Here is a 17,445-nt window from a genome sequence, read left to right on the forward strand (position 1 = left end):
TTACGTATGTTCAAAGTTTAAATGAGTATGTGAAATGTAACACCTTATCAGATAACTGTACATGAAGTTAGCATTAACAATGTTGCCATCAGGACAAGTGGGGATGGTAGAAACAGCTGGCTTCAGCCTTTTACATGTATTGTCATCAAAAAAAGTCCATTCAAATCAATTCAATGCAATTTTATTTTATTTAAATACAACTCTAAGCATTATCAAAATAAAAAATTCGTAATAAGAATGAAAAAAAACCAGCAAAATCCACATGAACAAACATTAGCCACAGTGGGAAGAAAAACTCCCTTTTAACAGGAAGAAATCTTGAGTAGAATCAGGTTCAGATGTGGCAGCCATCTGCGTAGACTGGTTGGGGTTACTGGACAGAAGAACCAACAGAACTGGACAGAGAGATAGAACATCAGAGTGTCCCAGACTAGTTCAGCCATGAACCATCAGGAACTATCAACTCCAACTGTAAGACACCTGAAACAGAGAAGAGAGAGGAGGGCGAGGAGAAGGCACTGACTTGCTTATTGAGAAATATATATTTTTTTCTGCTGGTTTCAATCATAATGTTGCTGTTTTTTAAAAAATGTTTAAGAGAAAATATTTACAATAAATAAATCATGTTAAAGTTAGGAACATCTGTAAATATTTAATTAGAAAGAGCCAAAAATCTATACAAAATTAAAAAAAAATAACCTAAAGGCTCAAACATACTTGGACGGACAACGGACTCTGCGTGGACATGTCCGCTCTCCTCAGAGCTTACATACCTGGAGCACCGCCGCGTAGTAGTTTCCATTTAAATCCCACATGTCCCATGATTCTTAGCGCCTCTCTGTGGTCCTTGTTCTCCTGGAATGTATTTTAAAGTTGTTGCTACTGTTTAGCTTGTCTTCTAGTCTCTCCTCTAAGCTCGTGTTCATCTCTCCTGCTCTGTTTCACCTGGCAGTGCAGGTCGGTGTTCCATTTTATTGTGGGTCAATACAATGCTGAGCTTTGCATTTAATTGGCCTGGCGGACTCTGCTTTGCGGGTGTTCGCCCGAGTATGCTTGAGCCTTTAGATGTGATTGGATATATAGGTCCTAACTGACTACAATCACTAAAAAAGAGATTAAATTGGATGTGCACTCAAAATGAATGCCAGCATTGTTTGTTCTATTAGCAAAAGGCAAAAGGTACTAAAGTGTTGCAGTGGACTTCCATTTTTAATACAATACCCCTTTCCAACAGAGAAGTGCAAAAAAATCTAAAGGCAGCTAAGAGAAACACAAAACTGGAGGCTATATGTGAGAAAACCAAGGCTGTGGGAAAACAAGAAAAACAGCGTATGAATTTAAGAAGAGATGGACTGATATAATAGAAAAACAAAGAAGAAATGATCACATGAGAAATTTTTCCATTATTTTTTTATTCATTCATTCCAAAATGATTGACTCAAGCAGAAAAATATTGATTCTCAATGATGCTTTTTGTTGCGTCATATGTACTGTTGGACTGCTTCTGAGTTCATCACTTTATTTTTAGTGAGTACTCTTATTCAAGGTTTTGGTTTGCACTTTGCGGGTTTGATTTTTGTATTTTCATTTTTTTTCTTTTTCTATAAATAAGGAGATTTTAACCTTACAACACATGCAGCACTTGGTCTAATTTTGTGTGGCCCCCAAAACAAAATTGTAATTCATGAAGTTGGAAGTTATATGAAGCCCATCATAACACACAGAACTCCAGAAACACAGAAGAAAACAACAGCAAAATGCACAAAATGTCAACAAAAGCGCACAAAATGATAACAAACATTAATTTATACACAAAAGGACTTCAAATGACAGAAAAATGCACAAAAAGACCACAATAACACAAAAATAAAACAAAAACACACACAATGGTGACAAGAATTTGTCATATTGACAAGAAAATAGACAAAATGAATTCAACAACACGAAATGTCTAAAAACACCAAGAAAACCATGGATGCGAAACACATGAGTCATCATAATTTTAGCAGTTTCTTTGGCAGATGGCAGCTTGGCCAAAGCAATGAAATGAGTCATTTAAGAAAATCGGTCCACCACCGTGAGAATGGTGGTGTTACCTTCAGAGACCGGGAGCCCCGTGACAAAGTCCAGAGAGATCTCAGCCCAGGGACGAGAAGGAACAGGGAGTGGCTGCAACAACCCCATCTGCGTTCTGGAAGAGGTCTTGTTGCGGGCGCAGATGGAACATGCCTCCACATACTCCTGAACCTTCCGCTTCATGGAGGGCCACCAAAACCTCTGGGAAATGGCATGCATAGTTCTTTTGACCCCCGGATGGTAGGTGAGCACCGAGGTGTGAGCCCAGTGGATCACCTGTGGACGCATCTCAACTGGGACAAAAAGGCGGGTCACCGGACAACCACTAGGTGTCGGATTCTCACCATTGGCTTGCTTCACCTCAGATTCTATTTGCCAGGTCACCGCTCCTACCACACGGTTTAGTGGTAGTATGGGCTCAGGTTCCTTGGCAGTAGGCTCGGGGTCGAACAGACGGGACAAGGCATCTGGCTTGATGTTCTGGGACCCCGGCCTGTAAGACAACACAAAGTTGAAACGATTAAAAAACAATGTCCACCTGGCTTGACGTGAGTTCAGTCTTTTAACTTTGCGAATGTATTGGAGGTTCTTGTGATCAGTCCATACAAGGAAAGGGTGCTGCGCACCCTCCAAAAATGTCTCCACTCCTCCAACGCTATCTTGACTGCCAACAACTCGCGGTTTCCAACATCATAGTTTGTCTCGGCAGGTGAAAGCTTCCGTGACAGGAAAGCACAGGGGTGAAGCTTGTTGTCCTTTCCAGAGCATTGGGAGAGTACCGCTCCCACCCCATTATTGGAGGCATCCACCTCCACCACAAACTGCCGGCTGGGATCAGGAACCATGAGGATGGGGGCAGTAGTGAACCGTGCTTTGAGCTGCTTGAAGGCTTCCTCCGCTAGGGAGGACCAACAGAAAGGGGTCAGTGGAGAAGTGAGGGCATGTAGGGGTGCAGCTATGGTGCTGAAGTTTCTGATAAACCGTCTGTAAAAGTTAGCAAATCCCAGGAATTGCTGAACCTTTTTACGGCTATCAGGTGTAGGCCACTGAGCCACAGCGCTAACTTTTGCCGGATCCATTTGTATCTTTCCAGAGGCTATGATGAAGCCAAGGAAAGATACAGTGTTGGCGTGAAAATCACTCTTTTCGGCTTTCACATACAATTGGTTCTCCAGCAGCTGCTGGTTCTCCAGCAGCTGCTGGAGAACCTGGCGTACATGCTGAACATGAGAGGCTAAGTCAGTGGAAAAGATCAAGATGTCATCAAGATAAACATAAACAAAGTGATTCATATAGTATTTGAGTACATCATTAATCATGGCTTAGAAGACAGCAGGAGCATTAGTCAACCCAAATGGCATAACACAGTATTCATAATGACCACTAGGTGTGTTGAAGCCTGTCTTCCATTCATCACCTTCGCGAATTCAAACCAGGTGATAGGCATTTCTGAGGTCTAATTTGGTAAAGATTGTGGCCTGCTGAAGCTGATCGAATGCTGATGACATGAGTGGTAGGGGGTATCGATTTTTAACAGTGATGTCATTGAGTGGCCCATAGTCAATGCACGGCCGGAGAGACCCATCTTTTTTCCCCACAAAAAAGAACCCTGCCCCAGCTGGAGATGAAGAGGGGCGAATAAGGCCAGCCTTCAATGATGACTCAATGTATTCAGTCATAGCCTTCTTCTCAGGGCCAGAGATAGCGTATAATCTTCCCTTAGGAATTGGGGCCCCTGGGATCAGATCAATGGGACAATCATACGGTCTGTGAGGGGGAAGGGAAGTAGCCTTACTTTTACTGAATACCTCACCTAGATCATGGTAGCATTTCGGGACTGAAGACAGGTCAGAGTCTGAGTTGACATAAACAGAGACAGAATTAAAAACAGTTTTTTCATTCAAATCATGATATGACTTAAAACACTTGTCTTTACAACTCTCAGCCCAGTTCAAAACCCTTCCAGTCTTCCAGTCAATGTGCGGGTTATGCTCTTTTAACCAGGGGAAACCCAGGATAAGGGAGTGTTGGGTAGAGCGATACAAATGAAAACACATTAGTTCATGGTGGTCCCCAATAATTACAGTTACAGGTTCAGTTTTATGAGATACTTGGAAAAGCAAACTCCCATCAAGGGCACTGGCCTCTATAGGGTGGGATAATTGTTCAGCTTTCAAATAAAGTTTTGTGGCAAACTCCCAGTCCATGAAGCTCTCATCAGCCCCTCAGTCAATAAGAACCCCAAGGCAAACTGTGGTGTTGTGATGTTTTACCGTGATTTCTGTTAAAGCACGAGGAGGAAATTCAGCAGAGGAGAAACGGCTCACCAGTACCCTGCCATCTACTGGTGAGCCTGCCCTTTTGATGGACACGTTGCAAGGAGATGGCCTTGCTGCCCACAGTAGAAGCACCTGCCTTCCTGTAGACGACGACGACGCTCCTCTGTGGATAATTTAGCTCGTCCCAGCTGCATGGGCTCCTCTTCCGCCTTAGAGGATACCTTCCTCCATGGAACCAGTGATGGGATGCAGGCGGAATTCTGACAGCTGGGGATAGTCCTGGCGTGGTCCTGACAGAGAACAACCGGTTTTGGGGTTGGTTTTCGGCTTCGCCGACGCTCTTGTAAGCAATTGTCAGTTCTTACAGCTAAAGTTATCAAGGAGTTCAGGTCTTTTGACAAATCAAGGGGTACTAACAAATCTTGTATCTGGTCAGAGAGTCCCTTAAGGAAGACATCATAAAGGGCAGTGGCAGTCCAGCCGCTGTCCGTGGCTAGGGTGCGAAAGCGGATAGCATAATCACAGACGGAGTCCATACCTTGCTGGATGTTGCCCAATTCACGAGCCTTCTCTCGCTCAGACGAGAGGGGATCAAAAGTCCTCCTTAGAGCCTGTTTGAAGTCCTCAAGGAACCCACAGATCGGTGAATCCCGGGACCACTCAGCCGTAGCCCACGCCCTCGCCCGCCCGGTGAGGTGGGAAATCATAAAAACCACTTTGGACCGTTCTGTGGGAAACGCTGATGGGAAGTGTTCATAATGCATCTCACAGTCAACAATAAAAGCTCTGCATTCTCCAGACTCCCCGGAGAACTTTTCAGGTGGGGAGAGGCGTGGGGCCGAGGCATGGAAAACCGGCACCGAAGAGGCTGCAGCGGCTGGCGGCGAGTGGATAGCTGCTGTGTCGGGCGAGGGGGAATCCTTCGTGAGGTGAGTGAGGACCTGCTGTATCTGGGCAGCCAGGAGGTTAACTTGGCTGGTTATGGTTCCTTTAAAATCCTCCTGACAGTTCGCCAGCTCCTTCACTCCACTGTGCAGAGAGGACATCTGATCCTCCTACTGGTTCAGGCGAGCATTCTGGGAGTGAATGGCCGCCGTTAACTGATCTGAGTCGGCTGGGTTCATGCTGGCCAGTTCGTACTGTCACGCTCGAGCATGGACTAGAACCCAAATGCACAACTCAGGAGTCAAAGTTCAAATAAAGAATATTTTAATAAACAAGGTAACAACGTAAAATCACTCTGACCAGATGAAGAACATGAAACCTGAAACATGGAATAAACGCTGGTTCTCTGGCTGCACACAACAAGACGAACTGGGACAGGACAAAGGGAGACACAGACTATTTATACATGAGGTAGGGGAACACAGGTGGGACCAATCAGGGGCGGAGTTAACAATCACACTGGAGGGAAATCACACAAAGGGAGGAAGTCAGGATCTGAAATGAGAGGGAAGAGATGAGTATCAAAATAAAACAGGAAGTGGATGACAAAACAAAGACAAAAAACTAAACATAACTTAACATAACCTTCTGGACGTGACACTTTTTGAAGGAGACCAGGCTACTTTGTCAATATCTCTTTGGTTGTTTTATTCTAGTTTTATCTATTTTGAAATAAATGAAGAAAAAAACTCAGAAACTGGTTTATTTAAAAAGACATTATAATACAAACAGGATAGGACTCAAAAAAGCATCAGGCATTATATTGGATGCAGCATCCACGCTGTCCTCTTTAGTTGTAAGATGTGTCTCTTGCACAAAAGCAATGTCTGAAATATGAATTGGTGAATGACCAGAAATATTCCAAGTGTTACATTACCTTTTCTTTATCATGGCCTCAGTGAGTCCCAACTTATAAAAGCCAAAGGATATGTCTTTGTACATATCGTTCAAACACTGAAAGCCCAATTCCCTTTGGCTAAGATGAAGTGTGAAATCCGGGTCGGAGGAAGAGGACAAGAACAGAGAAACAACAAAGACGCTTTTTCTTCCTGGTGTTAGTTTAGCTTTCACAGCTTTTTCCCAACATGAAGGCTCGAGTCTGAAAACAATAGAAAATGTCATTGTTCCTTACCATTTCTGCCAGGAACTTCCTTGTTTGTACCACTTTCCACTTATTTCATGAAGAATGATCGGAACAATTGCAATAACAGAATAGTTGTGTGTGTAGCTTAAATCTAGAGTTGAGGAATAAGCACAAGGAAAACAGACATTGATCTGCTTACACCATTGGACCGTCGGCACTGCGAGAAAACCATGCTTGAGTTGAAAGCAATCAAGCATGGTTCTCTTCAACTTCAACCATACCACAACTTAAAAACCAATTTCATTGAACGTTTTTACCACTTTTCTCAAGACCACAAAGGTGTAGGAAATGATGCTGAGAGTATTTGAACCTTTGAGGAACTGTATTTTTCTTTAGTTTTCAATTTTTAGAACTGATCCAAGATTCTGATCTGGATCATCCCCAAATTCTATTCACTCCCTTTCCCCATTTTGGATATTTCTTAAAAATGTCATCAAAATCAATTACTAGATAAACACTATAAACATAACCTCCTTGGTAGAGTTAATGTTGGAAATGTCCCATTTTAGGAGTTGCATTTTTCCTTCACCAATGGTGAGCTAGTCTCAAGTCACTGCTCTCCTGATGTAGAACTACTGACTATAAAATACAGACATTGTTCTCCCTGATCTGTTATAACTTTTGTCAGTCTATAAAACTCCAGATGTTTTTCATGGTCTGACCGATTAGTACAGCCAAAAACACGGCAATAGTTCACCATTTCCTCTCAAAATTTGGGATTTGCATGTGTGTACTGTTTGTAAACCTGCTGCTTACTGTATCTCCAAAATGGCAACTTTCGGATTGATGACTTGCCTTGAAAACCCTCTATTTAAAGAAAACCTTAAGCCTATTGAACATAGACAGTTTCTTCATAAGGGAGATAGGGCGATGCCCTATTATTCCACAGGGCTGTGACAGTTCTAGGCAGTTTGAGCTGCTCTCTATGTCATTGTCCAATTAGCGCAGGACTGTTTTTAATTTGACTGAGTTCGCTCAAAAGGCTTAACGTTAAGCGGTGCTTAACGTTAAGCGGTGCTTAACGTTAAGCACCGCCCCTTTTGAGCGAACTCAGTCAAATTAAAAATTTCATTCACTCTCATGTAAAATATTTTTTTTTCTAATTTCAGTATATATATATATATATATATATTTGGAAATCTATACAATTGGCCAGATATGATATTTGTATTTATAGTTCACTGTTGAATGTGTGCACTTTCATTTGCACTTAAAGATAGTTAAGCTGCACAAACTCTTTAAAATGTTGTTACCGATATGAAAATCTGTACATATACTGTATTTACTGTTTGTTTCTGCAAATACAGTATTGTTTGTGCAATGTTGAGCAAGCTGAATGTACTACCCCTTTATTTGTATTTATATAAATTGTTTGTAATTAAAAGAACTACTTTAAAAAAACTGTAAATAAATGCTATTAATGATTTTGACTTGTATGTAGTCTCCTTTGGTAAAAGCAAGCGTATCCGTCCATGTTCAGAGATATTTGAAGTTAAACTGATTCACAGTTTATCTCTCTGTTGATCTTCATTTGTAGAGCCAAGTTAATTTTATTGGTTTAACACCACCTGGATTCGCACTTTAGATGAGCCCATGCACAGCTAACACCATGTCTTTCTATTAGGAAACAGCTTTTTGCACATACCATTGTATATATCACCTCTACTTTCTGTATAGTTAATATATTTGTATTTTTCACATTAATTGTACAGGTGTATTGTATTTAATGTACAGGTTTTGTTGAGTAACAGTGTTGCATGTCACTGTTAGCTATTATAGTTATACCTCTTGATTTTATTCTTTTATTACGTAAGCATTCACTGGCGGTCGGCAAAGCAAGAATTTCATTGTACAGGGAAACGTGTTTCTAACTGTACATATGACATTAAACACTTTGAATTTGAATTTGAATGTGAATTTCTGGATATAACTTTTCCCTGTAGTCGTAACATTTGGTATTGCTATGTAAGTTGAGTAGAAAATAACAAGGTGTGACAATTGTCTTGCTGCTTATTAATTTTCCCATATAACGGGTCACCTTAGTCATCTTCAGAACAGTTTCCCCCCCTGAGAAATTTGTCAGGAGCCGCCACTGCTAATGAATCAAATACACACATACCAATGTGTGTTTTGTAAGAACATTTATTTCCTATAATCTGAATCAGCTTCTTTATTATTATGTTTAAAATCACAATCGACAAAAGCGATTTCACAAGTTTCTGTTCAATGGTCGACTTCTATATTCTGTTGTTTTGCACAAAAGCACTTTAAACTTTCATAACAAATTCATATGCACGCTCTTTGCCTTTTACACGGATAGCTACATTATTCAATCAATATTTATTTACCCGCTTGCTCTCCCACAATGTGAGAAAGTCCAAGTTTGATGAAAGCTCCAATTGAACAAATGCTGAAACAAAAGAAAGCACATCCTCATCATTGAATTGGGCTCCACCTTGACCCTGAAGAGCCACTTAAGTATAAAATTGAGCCAAAAAAAATCCTCTGAAAACACTTCTGACCCCTCATTCCGGCCTCTGTCACAAATGCTTTTTGTCGTCAGGCTTTGTGTGAGTCCCCTGAGCCGGTTGCTAAGCGACGGTGGCTGCATTAATATGCGCGGCGGATAGAGAGCAGGGGATACCTCCAAGAGCAACCACCACAGCGTTCGTTTGAGGCTAATGGTTCCTTCACTGCACTCACACCTCCTCTCTGCCTTTTCCTTTTCGTGGCAGGCGTTCAGTTTTCACGCTCCACTTTGCGAGTTCGGGGCTTCCACCACTTCAGCAGGGATTTGTTTGAGATTTTTTACTAATATATGAAACAAAGCCAAGACATCTTGTCAAACATGTATCACATTGCTGATTAGCTTTAAAGTTTGATGGATGAAGTGAAGCTTTAATAGTCGTCGACAGCCTGAAAGTTTTGGGGAGTAAAGATGAAATAAGATGGAAATATTCAACTAAAATAGCTTTTATTATCCTCCCACCCTCCAATCAGCCCATTAACTGCCTCCATTCTTCAACTTGACATCATCCCTCCTCACAGACAACAAGGAGAATAAGAAGAAGAAGAGGAGGAGAAGTAGGAGGAGGAGGAGGAGAGAAGCAGAGGTGGCGATGCAAACAGAGGATGTGCAGGGAGAAGATGGGCAGCCCACTGTGAGCTCTCACCACGCTGAAGAGGAGAAAGTGACAGCAGCCACAACTTGGCCACCACTGACATGAAATTCGGGGGAAAGACGCTGTGGAACAGCAGGAGCAGAAATCCAACTAAAAATTTCAACTCGGACAGTGTGGAAGTGACACCAGAGCTCTTTGGATCCTGTGAAAGTCCACAGCCAGAGGATGAGAGGGGCCGACTTTCACCGTAGTTTCGGGAAATGTTTGTGCACAATGGAACGACATCCTCCTACAGCATGTCCAATGCTTTGTTATTCCTGATGCTTTGCAAGGTACGTCTTTTAACTAACACTGTTTTTTTATTTATTTATTTATTTATTTATTCAATCCTGTTTGTTAATCACTTTCAGTAACTACCAGCTATGAATATTTGATCATTTTTAAAAATGCTAACATGGTGCTGCTATAAATTTGTAATGAATGATGATATATATTCTTTATAAATGTGGGATATTCCCAGGCTTGGTTGTTTTTACATTAATTTTTAACTTTAACTACAGCAGCAGAATCACCCTCACTACTGTTATTCTTGTCATCTGAGTCTTTTCTGTGTGAGCTTCTTCACTCAAAGATGAACTTTTTATTGATGTATTTCCAGAAAACTGAATATACCAGTGGAATCTAGACTGATCACAACTTTGCTCCGTCTTTTACTGATATAGGGAACAAAGTTTTGCCCAGATTTGTAGAATCACTACCTGAAAAACAGCAACAAAATTACTAATACTAATACTATTGCATCTCTATTGTCCTAGACGCCAAGATGTATTTTAAAAAGACAACATTAAAATTAACTCTTGGGTTTATTTTTTGTCACATCAAATTTTATTTTGAAACTCCTCTCATTCTTAGATTATGATAATTGGGTCAAACTGTCTGCCTGTCATCTGTTTTTCTTGTCTCGTTTCTCTAAAAAAATGCTGCTGAGAATGCAAAACTGTAATCTGTGCATCTAATGAGTGACTATTCTTAGAAATATGCATGGGAACGTGCACAACGGTTGTAAAACTGCTTTTACTCCATTTTTTTGAAGCATTGCCAAAAGCGACCCTGCCTGTCAGATCCATTTAGTGTTCAGACTTGTTTGACATGCTCCTGATTATTCAAGTGGCAAAAAGGTTTTACTGTCCACTGAGCTGAGCCTCTGTCAGGTGTAGTGAGAACATCTGGATTTCGCCCGATCACTTTCTGCTTGTCCATCTGATATTGTTTTTCATATACATCTGGTTCTGCATGTGTGAAGCACAGGGTATAAACCTTTGAAAAAGTAGTGTTGACACACAAATGTGGTCCTCGAAGTGAACGACAGCTCAAAAAAAGGAACAAAACACAGAAAAACATTGTATTTACGGGGACCAGAAATCAATGCTGAAATGTCAAACTGTCTGTGCCCTTGAACCACAGACAATGAAGGAACAACTGAGTAATGGGGAGGGAATGGAAACAGCTTTTGAATGATTATTACCTTTTAGTACAAAACAATATTCACAGATTCTATTGGCGAGTTAAGATTACCTCGCTCTGGAATATGATAGTACCCCATATATGGATTACGGCACATAAATGGATCAACATGTCGAGCAGGCACTGAAAGGCTTCTACAGGGTTTTACTATGTGACGCGCAGCTGTATCCTTCTACTCTGTAATCAGGTTTTGGCAGCGCCATCTCACCACCTCCGCCTCCTTTTCCTTCAAACCTCCCCTCTCCATCTCGCACTCAGCATCCCAGGGCCTTATTTACCTCCCTCCCACTGTGTTTCCAAGCTGAATGCTTGTTTATATTGGCGGCTTCAAGCAGGCATCCTTATACACAAGGGCGCACGCAGGGAGGCATGTACATATCCCCACTGCGTTAGAGGAAAGCCCTGTTTATTGAGCTCCCCAGGAGAGCCAATCAGAGTCCATTGTTACAGATCAAGAGGACGATGCACTTTACCACAGAAACATTGCTCCATATAGGCTTTTATACATGACAGCAGCTCGATATTAGATGATAATTGGATGTCTCTGTTATTCAGAGTCACAGTGTAGGCCTTTAGTGCTTTGACAGGTCAATCACTTTAATCATATCATTAAAGTGATTTGAAAGTCCAAATAGGCTTTAACAAAAGCCAATTGACTTCACGAGTATCAAAGACCTTCTGGGTTAACAATAGGCACACCTTTATAAGAGCTGATGATTTTCTAGTTAAAGCTGTTATCCGGAGTTTCTGAGAGAACGTCTCGATGTCCCTCCCTCACCAGCTCTACTTCCTCCCCTGCCTCTGCCAATCTGCTAGAAGATACGCCTCTACGTTTGTGCACGCGCATTGCGAAACATAACAAAGTTGCATAACTACTAAAACTACACATTTATTGTTAGAGTGCCATAACTTTTGATTAAAACATGCTTATTATCTGTCCATGAGAAATGTCACCAAATACTTGGTCCATTCGGAATCCTTTTAAAAGCAGCAAGTCCCTCCACCTTTGAAAAGCAGCTCCGAGATAAAGTCTGTCGTAGTCACGAAGATGTTTATCCACAAGCTTTGTACCTCAACTTTTCTTTTCTTTTTTAGTAGAAGCTTAATACGTTGGCAATCGTGGAATGGGTAACTGGAGCTTGGGAGCGCTCTGCCATGACGCTATGCTGTTCAGTGATACCTATTTGCTGTTGTGACGGTGCACGCGCATTCACTGTGATTGACAGTGGCCCGCTCCAGGAAGTCGAAGCCTATCGGCTGGGCGAAGTCGGCGCTCTCTTGCATTTGCATAGTTGTCTATAGGACGAAGGAGGGACTTATATTCATTAATGTATATGAATGACCACCGGCAGTAGACCATAGTAAAAGACTAGTTAGGTAGTTTTTCGCATTTCAAAAGAATGATACATAAACATAGATTTCTCAGAAACTCCAAATATCAGCTTTAAGGCAATTGATTGATGATATCTATCCAAAAGTTTCTCCAATCCTCAACTGTAAGACCACTAGCAGTTATCTGGATCAGTGATTCTGATCATGGTACCATGATCATTCACACTTAAAAGGCTCTGAAGAAATTTCTATTTCCATTCACAACAATACACTACGTCCAAATGTGTGCCCCCCCCCCAACTCTATTTCTTTCACAAAATCGTGATGAAATGCATAATCTGGATTTGATGCGGAAGAAATTGTGTGAGATGACTGAGTAACCAATGTGACATAATTGAGTCAAATTTCATAAAGCTGGGTTAATTACAAACCAACATTTTTGAAATTTCACCAATGATGAGAGATAGAGAATTTTTTATATCTGAAGCTACCGGTAATCCAGAATCAGTACAATGATCTTAATTACCTCCAAAATGAATGGAACTCCTTCATGGTGTAAGGTATATCTTTGGGTTAAAACTTACCAAAGAAACAAAGACGTCAATATATTTCATACATTCATCGTTGCTGTTCAGTGTACGTGAGATATCAAAAAAATGTGTGAGTTGCTTCTAAATGTTGCTTGTTTTACTTCTTTAGTGTCTTTTCAACAATTCTACATTTCTACATCTGGAGTGAAAATATACTTTTGGTAACCATTGGCGTTCAAAGTGCTGTTTGTCTTGCATAACATTGCCTTTCATCAAGAGTGAGGGTTTATTTTTAGTCCACATTACCTAACGTGCGTCTCTGTTGCTTCTAAAAAGTCAGTGACCCACAAACGGAGCTTGTTTCTCCTGAGAGGTGTTTGGAAGGCAACTCGAACAGAGCTGCTGTGCCTAAGGGCTAAAAAAATGTACTGCTAGTTTCTAATGACACACACACACACACACACACACACACACAGGCCCTCCGAGTGGGAGTTTGCAGAATTTCCAAGCGTTTCTGCTCATTTACTGGGATTCAAGTGTTATGTCAGTTTATGTGAGGTTATTTACCGTATGTCAATCCACTTCTAAATGTTTTTTAGTTCGAAAGTTTATCCGTTTCTTTCCATCCAGATCTAGATATTCACCTCAAGTGCATGTGTGACTAAGTTTGTCTATGCGAGCCGTTAGATGGACGTTTGAATTGTTAAGGGTGTGTATGCTGAATTAGCAGTCAGACAATGACCCTGGGCTGTTTTAGTGACTGGATGGATGACTTAAATAAAAGTGTTTAATCTCTATCTCTGTTAAATGATACTTAACAAAATCAATGTCAACTTGCCTGTGTAGTTTGAAAATCTCACTCCAAATACTGTAGGTTGCGCTTTATGTTTTAGTAACATAATGATGTTATAAGTGTTTTTTGAAGATAAGTCTTTCAAAATATATAGTTTTAAGAACATTTGGAGGCAAACAGGGATAACTTTGTTAAAGAGTGCATGAATGAGGAAGTGTGTGTGTAATTGTGCAAAAATTGTGATTAAATTACCTGATAAAAACAGCTACTTTCAGTCTACTCCAGCTCCAATATCCCACTTATGTCACTAATAACTCACATAACCAGACAGCTTTTTCTCCATTACAAGGGAATTAAAATATAAGAGCACAGCAATCACTTTCTTGATTAGATTTTAATGATTTTATTCCCTCGCCAAACATCTTACCAACATATTACTAGTTTAAATGTCTTGTTGGTTTATTGCCATTATCACTGCCCACCGTGCGATGTGCTAAGTTTATCTTCAGGGAGAAATATTCGTATTATCTGAAACATGAAACGTGTTTGTCTTTTTTTTTTAACTTCCTTATCTTCCTCCTGTAGATCGGTCTGAGACGCAAACTACAGGCATTCTCCGGTAAAATGGTAAACACTGTCTACAGTGATGAGGAAAAAGGAACCAATGACAAGGAAAGTAAGGAGGAAACCATCTTGGCCATGTTGGGCATCATCGGGACCTTCCTTAACTTGGTAGTTATCATCTTCGTCTACATCTACACCACCTTGTAGGTCAAGAACTGCCTCTTCGTCAATCAGCAAAGAACATTTTAGCCATCTTTCCTATAGTATGTTTACGGACGTGGAGATAGAAGTGGGCAGAGCAGGAAGGAGGCTTACCTTACCCAGAGGTGAACTGGTTCTAAGACTGCGCAGCTGTCAAATGGCAGGACTCCCACACCACTTCAAACAGAAGAGAAAAGGACAAACGTCTTTATTCCTCTCTCCTGTAGAACTGTTAAGAATATTTGCTCACATTTGACTTGTACATAATTGCATGAAAGCAAAATAAGTGCAACTTCACCAACAAAACATGAAAGACTTCAAATTTAAAAGTGTGAACAATGTTTAAAAGTGTTTTAAAGGGTTTTTCTTTTCTGGTGAAATATGAAGGTTTAAAGGACTGCAGCGATTACAACGTAACAATCCAAATGGGTAAATATTTGTACACAATACGTGATAATTTATACAAGATTTACAGGATAAGGTGTTGAGCTTTAAGCAGGAGTGGGACATGCATTTCACACTTAGGCCTTTCTACTACGATCAGTATGTCATACTATCAATGGAAACCCTAAATGTCATCAATGTCAATCCCATTTAAATTATTTCAAGAGTTTGTAATTCATGAAAAACTAAAATGAACTAAGACAAATTGACGCTTTGTTCAAAACTATATATAAATATATATATTTAGAAAGGGATGAACATTTCTTGATATTTATGAAAGCTCCAAGTATACAATATTTTTTCTGGGGTAATCCACTCTTGCAAAATTAATCTTTCCTTGTAGATTTCATCACTGAAAAATATACACAAATATACATTTCAGGTTCACTGCACAGGTTTTCTGCTAGCACTGAACAGTAAGCTTGCAGCAAACATTCCATAACCGTCCAATCAAACTGTTTGACAATGCTAATACGTGTGAATATCTGCTCTATTGAGACTGGTATCATAGTCGCAAAAACAAAGTGACAAGAACGCTATGTTGATGGCGTCACTGCTAATTCTGAGGCCTCGAGGCAAACAAACACAGCAGAATGCAAGAAATTAAATGGCTTTTTAAGGAGAACAGGTTTCTTTGAGGTCCTTTTATTAAATAAATATAAGTATTTGGATTTATGGTCATTGGATAAAGCCTTAGTGGTCCTAAAATCTACAGCTGGTTTTATTCCATTCATTTCTGGGATCATATAACGGCATTTTAGTATAATATTACTTTTGTTCCAGGTCATTCATTTAATGCTCTTGTGTTTTGGTGCTAAAGTGCATAATTCTGTTCATTTATAATGCTTACATTAGACATTTTATTGGACAGAAAGATCAAAGATCCGGCAGTTTGAGCTACTGTGATTATGTAATAATTCAAGGTTCACTTACTGCCTTTGGAAATGATGAACATTTTAATGGGTTCAGTTATTTCGTAAAGGTTCATTGTAAACAGCCTTTGTTTACCGGTACATGTCTGAGGCTCCAGAGAACATCATGATCAGACATTCATTCACTGATTCACACAGAAATGAATTCAAATCAGAGTATTACACAATTACAGTTTGCCTTAAGACATGAGGAAATATATATATATTTCCAAAATGTACAAAAACAAAATCAGGTAATATTTTACTATTTTGTGTTTCAAATAGTGTACATACATAAATTCTAAAATATCTGATGTTTTTAATGGTGAAAATGATCTGAATGATTGTTTTATAATCGTCCTATTAAAAGTAAACTCTAGGTTGATGGATTCAAGTATTTTTCAGACCTGGGGCCACTTTAGGGAAATTATTTTTCCTAATGCAGTCAAATAATCTTGTACACATTTTTGCATGCAAATTATTCAACATACTTTCATATATTTATATTATAGTTATGATAAAAATACAGGGAATATGAATAATTTGGAAAAATATTGCCATTTTTGTTAAAAAAAAAAAAAAAAAAAAAATGCTCTGGATCCTCTTGCACTGACAACAGGCTTATAGTTTTGATTTCTTTTTAGTTACCATTTTTATTTCTGACCTTAAGCAAAGTGCCTTTGTATCTAACCAGAGATCAGAGGTAAGATTTAAAGCCCAGGATGCAAAGACTCCTCTCCATAGACACATGACCTTAAGGATGATTCTTTTATTAGAGGAAATAGTTACTTTTTAGGTGACAAAATTGGATTACTTTTACATGGCCCAGGTCTGGAAATAACCAAAAATCCAAAACAGAAATTGCAAATATATACATATATATTTTTACCATCAGTAGAAAAATCTAAACTTAGTCAACTTGTTTAAATCATGTCAATTGAAGTGAGAAATTAAACTGAAAGTCAAACTTGGCCCTTTATTTATTTATTTAATTGTAAAGATCTATTTAGCATAGCGTTAAGGGTATAAACCTAAAATCTAATTTGTTCTTGGGTTCACGCTGTGTTAGCCTTACAATATCAACAATGTTTTCCTCGATCTAAATTTATGATTTTAAATGAGCAGGGCAAACAAACAAAACAAATGTATCATATGTAGAGAATGTATGACTATAACTGCAGGCTTTGTTGTGTGTAAAATATTACAGTTTTGTTCATCAGTCAGCGACCTCATGACTTCAGAAAGTGCCTCAAAGAAGATTGTGAAACCTCAGCGAACTGAAATATAACTGAAACCCCTGGGAGTTTCCTTAAAAGGCCATCTGCAAAGGGGCAGCAACACTTTGCCCAGTTGACTGTGTAGTTTAGGAATGGATTTTTACAGAGTTTGTATGGTTACTTTTTGGTTTTTTTGTCATGCGGTGCTATGCTGCTTTGCTTGTTTTACAGAATAATGAAAAAACAAGTTAAATAAGTTAAATGAATATATACAAATTTCATGTGAAAGTGGACTTTGTTATCTTAATAATTTACTTTTCCTTCCTGGTTAATGAACAAAATCCCAACACCTTATTAAAGGAG

At 39.6% G+C, this 17,445-nt stretch overlaps 1 long non-coding RNA gene across 1 annotated transcript; it reads left to right on the top strand.

Annotated features, from left to right (window-relative positions):
* The first annotated feature begins 9,140 nt into the window (after nt 1–9,140).
* On the top strand, nt 9,141–16,483 carry LOC114456548 (uncharacterized). Its single transcript, XR_003672841.1, has 2 exons — nt 9,141–9,898; nt 14,331–16,483. It is a non-coding gene; the product is annotated as an uncharacterized LOC114456548 (long non-coding RNA).
* The last annotated feature ends 962 nt before the right edge of the window (nt 16,484–17,445 follow it).

The sequence above is a fragment of the Gouania willdenowi genome, chromosome 22 (genome assembly GCF_900634775.1).
Source record: "Gouania willdenowi chromosome 22, fGouWil2.1, whole genome shotgun sequence".
Lineage (NCBI taxonomy): Eukaryota > Metazoa > Chordata > Actinopteri > Blenniiformes > Gobiesocidae > Gouania > Gouania willdenowi.